The sequence below is a fragment of the Canis lupus genome, chromosome 6 (assembly GCF_003254725.2).
Source record: "Canis lupus dingo isolate Sandy chromosome 6, ASM325472v2, whole genome shotgun sequence".
NCBI lineage: Eukaryota > Metazoa > Chordata > Mammalia > Carnivora > Canidae > Canis > Canis lupus.
Genome location: NC_064248.1, coordinates 64648431 through 64657915, shown reverse-complemented (window position 1 = coordinate 64657915; position 9485 = coordinate 64648431). Strand labels below are relative to the sequence as shown.

Here is a 9485-nt window from a genome sequence, read left to right as displayed (position 1 = left end):
AGCATGCTACCTTTTTTGTTCACAAAAGAACAGTGATAACACGGATGACTCTTTAAGATCTTTGTCATTCTGCTAGTATCTAATGATTCAAGAGAGTGCTTGTACCAGTTGGGTTAACTAAATGAGCATCCGTCCAACTTCTAGAGTAATAGGAGCTGATAGATTCTGTCAAAAGCAGAAATATATATTTTTTCACACTTGTACCTGGCAGCATTAATTTAGGATATTTAGCTCCAATAGAGCAGCTGAAGCAAGATATTAGAATTAGAAATTCTCTTCCCCACAGTGCCGGGACAAAAGAAAGGTGAGACTCCAGACATGGCACACTCACTCCTGGGAAGTGTTCTTTTTGTCCTTCCTGTGTCTGTGGCAGACATCATCAATCTATCATAACCTTTTCTATATGAGTAAGATGCAGCCTCAAAATCCTTTGTTTTGCAGTGTTTTCCATATTCTAGTCACAAAATACTCCCATAAGTTTGTCATATCCATTCCTGTCAGTAAGAAGTAAATGTTGTTTACTCAGTATTTTTCTTTCAATTGACAAAGTTTTTGCTTAATTGCGTTCTGTAAGAAAAATGTATATTATCCTATGTTATCTATAAAACCATGGGTTTAATGTGCTAGTGAAGTTTTTTTTTACTATATATCAAAATAAGTGATTATCAAAATATAAAATATTGATTTGTACATCATCTAAGAATCAAAACTGTCATGGAAACTATCGCTTTATACAGAGGTCAATTAATGGGCAGTCAGATGTGAAAAAACTCATTTGCCTTCTTTACTCTAGAAAACATATGCACCAGAGGAAATAAGTATTGCATATAAAATGATTCCATTATAATTAATTTAATAAATATTTAAACAAATTTTGTTTACCTTCTCTAGATATGAAGGTGAAATGGGAAGGAGTGGTGGCCAGATCCTGGAAAGAGAGATCAAGTGAGTTATGGCCTTTAGTGGAAGGATGTAATGGACCTAAGGCAACCAGACAGGGGGAACCAAGCCCCCAACAACATCCTCACCTTCTTTTTTTTTTATATTTGTTTATTACTTTAGAGAGAGAGAGAATATGTGTGTGTGCGTGTGCACATGGGTGGGGTGGGGTGGGGCGCAGAGGGAAAGAGAGTCTCTTCAAGTGAAGAGAGCATACTCTTCACTGAGCCCAGAGCTCAACTCTGAGTTCCATCTCACAATCTTGAGATCATGACCTGAGCAGAAATCAAGAGTTGAAGGCTTAACCAACTGAGGCACCCAGGCCCTCTCTCACCTTCTTTTCAATCTATGCCAAGGTCTTCCTTTAACAAAAACCAACTGAAAATCATGGTGAGAGAATCCGTTGATACAGTCCATAAAGATCAATGTTAGGACACAGAACAGGATTTTCAAGGTGTTGAAGGGATCTGGGGGGTAAATCATAGATATCTAGCACTGATAAGCATTATTCTAAGGAGATGCAATGAGGAAAATAACATAAAGCTATGGTTTTGTGGGAAGACAGAGGAATAAACAAGCACTCTGGAGTTTGTATGCATATGATACATGAACCTGGAAAACTAACGATCCCAGAAACTCAAGAAGTCTACCCTGGGGAGACAAAATCATCCTTAAGAAGTAGGTGTTACACAGCTCAAGGGGAAAGACAAGCATGAGATATTTTCTAGAGAAATGAAAGTTATATTGTAGTACAAGCCCTGGACAGTATTTAGCATTACTGGGCAGGGAATAGATTGTGAAAGAAAAGGGAGAGGTGGAGGTTATAAGGAAAGATGGAGAGAAAATCAGACTATGAAGAGATTTAGATCTCATACTAAGGTATATTTAATCTTGAGTGTAATGGGAGACCACCGAAAGAAGGCAATGAAATTATTATATTTGTGTTTTAGAAATATTATCCTGATTAAAGAGACACATGACTGGAGTCAAGACCAGTTAACAGTTTAGTATTTTAGAAAACAAGTGCAAGAATCGAAATAGTTTCGGGGATATGATTACAAGAATATATAAAAGACACTATCAACAGGTTTAGATGATAGTGGAAAATGAGAGAGCAAGAATGTCTCTTCCTTTTTGTTAGCCCAAACCTTACCAAATCTAGGCTCACAGATCTTCAAGTCAGATAAAAAATATTCCTTTAAAGTGTTAATTACAGTTTCTACATGCGGAATCTTTTTTTCCAATTTACCTTTCATTAGAAAATCGGGGATGTAGTCTACTGTGGGTGGCCAGGAGAACTGGTTTAAAAGTAAATTTTAAAAAGTTTTAAAATTTGTATAAAAATATTTATTTTTTATTTTTTTGTATAAAAATAATTAAAATAATGGGGGAAGACATGGGGGGAAAGTACCTGGAAAATATTAAAATATCCTTATAAAATATTATATGTCAGTTGGTTAGGTTTATACAAGGGACACAATTATAATGAGCTCTTTCTCATAGTTTCATTAGTAATACTTTCTTGGCATGGCGCCAAAAATAGAGCCATCCCAATTCATACTTAAACTAAATCACTGAATAACAAAGCAGATTAATGGATTATTTTCAGATTTGGTTGTTAAAAAAAAAATAAGAGAAAACATAAGGTACATCATTTCTAGAACTCTCTTCCCTATTTTCTCCTGAATAAAGAAACCTTGTTAGGTGTGTCCGTTGGAGGGAGGAGGCTGCTATTCTTTGAGAAGTAAACAATACTCCTTGTAGAAAGGAGGACGTAGAAAGGACACAAGGATTGATTTAAAATGCAGCAGAGAGTAAAGAAATTAAAATGACATCCATAGTAGCTCTGTGTATTAGTATAACACATTCAGGCAAATGTTATCTTCTTCATTTTACAAATGAGGAAGCTGAAACTCTGGGAGATTTAACAACCTGCTCAAGATTAGTTAGTAATTAAATGGCAGAACTGAGACTTGAATCCAGGAAATCAGAACTCTGTAGGGCTCATTGAGAAATATCACATGGCTTTCCACATTCAAGGGTATCTTAAAATGTTGTTACTAAATTTGCTTATTAATATAATTGTTTATTAATTAGCAGGTAATGATTTTCAACTCATGTCTTAAAATTCTTCTTTAGGATTTCTAAACTTCAAAATTCTTTGCTGCATTATTTCCAGCTATGATCTCTATATTGTTCTTAAGGCGGGTTAAAAATCTGGTGTTTGAAAAATTTTGAGGTGGTACTTAAAGCCTGAGAGTTTCAAAGCTATTGGCTTACATGCCGAAGCATAAAACCAGCAATTTCACTTTGAACATTTTGGAGGCCAACAGATGTAACTGTGTAGAAATTACATTACCTATTAAAAAATATTTCATTTCTTCCTTAGTAAAAGGAGAACCCTAATATACCACTCTTAAAAATTTTACGAAACCGATAGGAGATATCTATGTCTGTATCTATCTATCTATCATCTATCTATCTATCTATCTATCTATCTATCTATCTATCTAAAGGGATTTGTTAAAAGGAATTGGCTCAGGGACACCTGGGTGGCTCAGTGGTTGAGGGTCTGCCTTCGGCTCAGGTCATGATCCTGGGGTCCTGGGATCAAGTCCCGCATTGGGCTCCCCACAGGGAGCCTGCTTCTCCCTCTGTCCACATCGCTGCCTCTCTCTCTGTTTCTCTCATGAATAAATAAATAAAAATATTGAAAAAAAAATAAAGGGAGTTGGCTCATGTAATCATGGAAGCTGAAAAATCCCATGATCTGTCATCGTCAAGCTGGAAACCCATAAGAGCTGGTGGTGTCATTCAGTCTAACTACAGAGGCCTAAGAACCTGGAGTGTCATGGTTAGAAGACTGATGTCTCAGCTCAAGTAATTAGAAAAGAAGGGCCAAATTCTTCCTTCCTCCATTTTTTTGTTCTCTTTAGGACTTCCCACCAATTGTATGATACCCACATTGAGGAGGGCACACTGCTTTACCAAGTCCAAACTGCTTCTGAGTTTGGCAAAAATAAAGTATTCAGTACAGGAGAACTGGAGGGGGATGGAAGAAGTGCTGCAGAAGGTCATGATTTGGTGCCACTTTAATGTCCTTGGAGAGATAGGATTAAAGAATCAAACCCATGTTTTCCAGTTTCATGATGAATATGATATCACCACAGGACTAACACATGTAGCCTAATCCTTTAGTACATTTATAATAGTCGTATTTTCAGGTTTTGACTTTCTAATTCAGCATTCAACATATCCCAGATTAAAATTATTACTCCCTGTCTGAGCCAGCAATCTAATTGACTAACAATTGGATCAATAGTACAAATGAGAGCAATTGATGAGCTCAAAACATAGTGATTATTAGAATAAGGCCAGAAAACAAAAAAGGCACTGAACCCCCAAATCCTAGAATCACAGTTGCACAGTTAAGAAATTTTTTATAAGACCAATGTACCAGGCAGAGAATTAAATGTGTCCAGTAATATGTAATTTGTTTAATGAAAGGAAATCTTTCAATCTCCCATCTCACATCCCAGTATCCATGGATATCCAACTTCTTAAAAATTATTTTTAGAAAGCCTCTCATTTTAAACTAACATCTTGTTTGGCAGATATGCTAATTTAAATAGTTAAATACTATTGCCAGTTTCCAGAAAGAGATGGTCAACACTCTACAACTAAAGATCTAAACTTTGGCCAATCAAAGTCAGCTTTTTACCTCAAACTTGGGGAAAAAAATTATGGGAAGTACTGTGCCAGGACTCAAATGAACTAAATTTGAGTCAGGATTAGAATACCTCAGTGTGACACAAAAATACAAAATGAATAATAAGTGCTTATAAAAAGATAATGTTTTAACGACAGCTTATAAGACAGCCTTAAGTGCATGATTATGAACCCCAATCCATTCAACCACCATTTCTGTTGAGAAAGCCTCATTTCATTAGAATATATAGAGATTCTACACAATACAGTGTGATTAGGATGAAAAGAAAAAATTTGTAACAGTACTACCAACCAGGGGAAAAGTTGTGTGTGTGTGTGTGTGTGTGTGTGTGTGTGCATTCAGGCTAATTAATATGGGCTCTAAAGCAAGGCCTGGACTCAGGGTACTTAAATCTGAGTTTATGCCTAAAATATACAATCGGGAATTACTAAACAATCTCTCTCTCTCTTTTTTTGTGTCTCTTTCTCTGAAATGAGCCCTTGCTCATTAAGAAATCTAAACTAGCCTGAGGACAAAAGGGAAGTAAATGAACAGTCCAACAAGGACTAGGATTCAACAGTGATATGAGAAGCTGGGACAATTTGGAACACAAAAAGAGATGCAGGTGTGGCCCCATCTCTCATAGACACTCTTAACACATGGCCTTACCCTAAATTTCTGAGCAAAATAAATACAAGAATCTACTTTTCCATCTTGTGAATATTACTGAAATCAAAATTACAAATAGGAAAAACAATCTGCATCATTACTAGACACATCTATGGCAGGTTAAATTCATTTGGTCAATATAGAAGCCAATCTATAGACTTAAGGAATTTCTGCGGGATATAGTACATATGGGAAAATGTTTTTGTGACATAATAAGAAAAACATATACTTGGTCTCTGCCTCTGGTTCCTAAAAAGAGCTTTTAAAACCCCTGGGATTTCCTAAGAGACAGAGAGGAACACCTTTTGTCACTCATAATAAGCACCTTTCAATCATAACTGATTTTATGCTAATGAGGTAACTCTCATGGGCCCCTAGGTAGCTTCAGAATGGCGCTGGTTGCCAGAGGAACCAACATAATTAGAGATATGGAACTTTCAGCTGCATTCCTCAATCCCTGGAGAGCTCAGAAGCACTGGAGATGGAGTTGATCACCAATTGCCAATGATTCAACCAATAATGCCTCTGTTATGGAACCTCCATCCAAATGCTAAACTAAAGAATTTGGAGAACTTCTGGGTTGGTAAGCACATCCACATGACAAGAGACTGGCAAACCCAACTCTACAAGGACAGGAGCTCCTCCTCTCAGGACACTTCTAGACCTAGCTCCATGTAACTCTCCTAGCTGTTCACTTGTATCCTTTATAATAGTGTTTATAATAAACTGATAATAAGTAAGGCATTTCCTTGGGTTCTGTGAGCCACTAACAGCAAATTATCCCCCTGAGGAAGCGGATGTAGCCAAGTGATACAGAAACGTGTGTAACCTTGGAACCCATAACTTGTGATTGGCATCTGAAGTGGAGGAGCAATCTTATAAAAAATTGAGCCCATAACTGGTGTGGTTTGGGATGACTCAGGGTAGTTAATACCTGAATTGAATGAAATCATAGAACACCCAGTTGGTATCCATAGAAAATTGTTTAGAGCCAGAGGTGTTGTGAGTAAAGTTTTCCTTTAGTTTCAAAGGCTGATAATAAGTCACAGATTTCATTCAAGGAAGATTTTAGCATATGGATAATAAGGAAGACCTGAGAAATCCTTCATTATATTGTTCTTGTAAATGGAGAACTGGAGGTAATATCAAGGTAAGGGCCTGTCCAGAAGCACACCAGCTAAATTCCCTTTTGTAGCTTTCAAACCTTGGTTGAGATATGACCCTTACCAGTGTAGATCACTCCCACAAGTCAATGGGCACAACGATAAGAAGAGTGCTTTGCAAGCCTGCAAAGCAAAGAAATAAAACCAGGGTGGCAGCTTTTCTGCAGTAATCCATGATGTGTGAGACAAATTCTACCCCAAAACTAAAGGTAATAATACAGACATTTATATAAAGTGGTCACTCTGTATCAGACCTCTACTCAGCGGCCTATTTAATCCTAACAAACCATGAAATAGGTACTATCAGTATTCCTGTTTTATGGATGAACAAACTGAGGCACAGAGAGCCTCAGTACTTTATCTAAAAGCCACAAAGCGAGTTAAGCAGCAGTGCTGTCATTTAACTTGAGCAGCCTGGCTCTATAATTCCAATGAAGGAATTTAAAGGAATGAAAAGTAAGAGGGGCTTAAGTAAAAAGAGAGAGAGAGAGAGAGAGAGAGAGAAATGGATTTTAACTTACATAAAATTCAGAAATAAGCAATTCACGGATAGCATGGTGACTTCTTTCTACAAATCCTTAGGTCTCATTGTTCCACTTTGTCTAAACACCAATCCCAAGATTAATTACTTCATGGAGCAACATGGAGCTTCATCCATCAGATCAGGGCTTCAAGCAGCAGGATGGAAAAGGAGACATTTTCAGACCTCAGACTTCAATGCTTCAACATATACTCCTACACACATCTAAATGTCAAAAAAATTTTCTTTTTTTTTTTTTTTTATTAATCACAACTTTTATAACAGAGAAGTCTCAACCTAGCAGACAAGAAAAGCCATCAGAAAGTACTCTATTGTGATGAGAAACAAGATTGATTTCTTGAAGATTGTCATGCTACAAAATAAAAGCTATGAGTAGAATTCAGGGAACATTTACAGGACAAGACAGAAATGATCAGATAAGGAAAACATGGAAGAAAAGATGGAAGTGCATAAAGGTCAGATTCAGGAAGTCCAAACTTAAGGCAATAAAACATTTTAGAAAGAAGAAACAGAATAGATATAAGAAAAAAAAGGAAGAAATTATTCTCAACTCTACAGAGATTGTTTATTTTAAAAACCAAGAGTACATACCATGCTCTGGCCAAACTTAAAATCACACTTAAAATGGCCCTAGTGAAATTGGAAACTTCAAAGATACAGAAGAATTCTGCAGACATCGAGGGGGCAAAAAGCACATTCTAAGAAAAGAAATGCAAAGCATGACTCTACATTTTTGCAACCCTAAAGTATACAAGAAAAGGGGGCAACTCTAGCTTTATGAGGGGAAATGTTTTGACCCAAGAATTCTATTTCCAGCCAATTTGTCATTCATTTATGAAGACAAGAGCAAGCAACTCTTTAATGTGCAAGGGCTTAATCCTATGCCACCCAGTTTGTGTTCTTTCCAGGGTAAGCTATTAAACTGCCAGAAGATCTATTCCAAAATGATGAAACATGAATCAAATTATAATGAGAACACCATGGTTGAAAATAACTGACAGTTTGAGCCGTTAAGTGTGTTAACTATTTGGGGATAAATTTCAATATTATTTTTAATATGACTAAGATTTGGTAAGAGATTTTCTTTGAAATGTAAAAAAAAAGTCATGAACTTTATAATTTCAAATGAGATAAGTACTGGTAAGGTGTGAGCGGAGGGGGTGGGAAGTGTTGGAAACATCTCAAAACCTTCACATTTACAAAAGAAAATAGAAAAATGTTAAACTGACTCCAATGATAAATTTAATGTATATTTGAGTGTGTGCTTGTAAATTGTAAAGTAAACATTAGTAGAATTAAAAATAAAAATTATGGTAGGAAAAAGCATTCATTCAGTAGTTTGGGACCTGCATATGGCTGCCTTGCTCCATCCCCTTTATTGATTCTAATCTATCTACTTTCCTTAGAATCCAGTATAATTCCAATAGATGAGATTCATATGGGCTTTATTCTTTTTGGGTTTGTAAGAACCTGGAAACCCAAATCAGAGAGCCCACAAAGAAAGTTATAAAGCACTGCATATTTGGAATACCTTGGCCCAGAGAAGAGTATAGTTCTCTCAGGATAAGTTTAAAATTGATGTCACTTTAGTGTACACGGTACCTGCTCAAGAGGCCAAAAAGCAGCTGAATGGGTGGATTGCATCTTCTGGCATCTGAGGCCTGTCTGATGCTACATGGCTCGCCTACATAAAGATCACATCTTTTTCTTACTTTTGGGGATGCCACCAATTAGAATCCTGTAACAATCAGACCAATTACCAATCAGGCTAGAAGAAAAATAATATTACAACTTTAGTTGTTCAGAAACTGGAGATAATATCGGTCAGAACCCTTAAGCCGTGGGGTGCCTGAGTGGGGCTGTTGGTTAAGCACTCAACTCTTGATTTCAGCTTAGGTCATGATCTTAGGGTCATGGGATCAAAGCCTCCCCCCCCCCCTTTCTGGCTCCATGCTTAGCAGGGAGTCGGCTTATGTTCATCTCTCCCTCTACCCCTCCCTGTGTGTGTGCACACACGTATGCTCTCTCTCTCTAAAATAAATAAATAAACCTTAAAAAAAGAGAACTGTTAAGCCCTGAATCAATTGATCTGAATCAATATCCCAATTGATTCAGAACTGTTGAAAAGAGATAGGCATGAAGCGGCAAAGAAAACCAGTAAAAACACCTTGGAAGATGCAAATGTAGCATGAAGGTGTGCACATGCACACAAACACATGCATGGATGCACATATGTGGAATGGTTGGGCACAAACTCATGATTTCCAACCTGAATAGTTTGTTCAAGAAGAGTAAGGATATGGTTGAAATGTGACTTGGTGACTTGAAATAGTAAATAGAATAAATGTTCATTTTAAAATTCAGACCAAAAAAAAAAAAAAAGAATTAACAAAAAGAGAAATAAAAAAAGGGAAGTGGAGTGAAATATGAGACTGACAGGATAGATCCAGGAAACTTAGCATGA

General features: G+C 36.7%; 1 long non-coding RNA gene across 1 annotated transcript; it reads left to right on the top strand.

Annotated features, from left to right (window-relative positions):
• The first annotated feature begins 5731 nt into the window (after window positions 1-5731).
• Window positions 5732-8015, top strand: LOC112640996 (uncharacterized). Its single transcript, XR_003124401.3, has 2 exons — window positions 5732-5900; window positions 7063-8015. It is a non-coding gene; the product is annotated as an uncharacterized LOC112640996 (long non-coding RNA).
• The last annotated feature ends 1470 nt before the right edge of the window (window positions 8016-9485 follow it).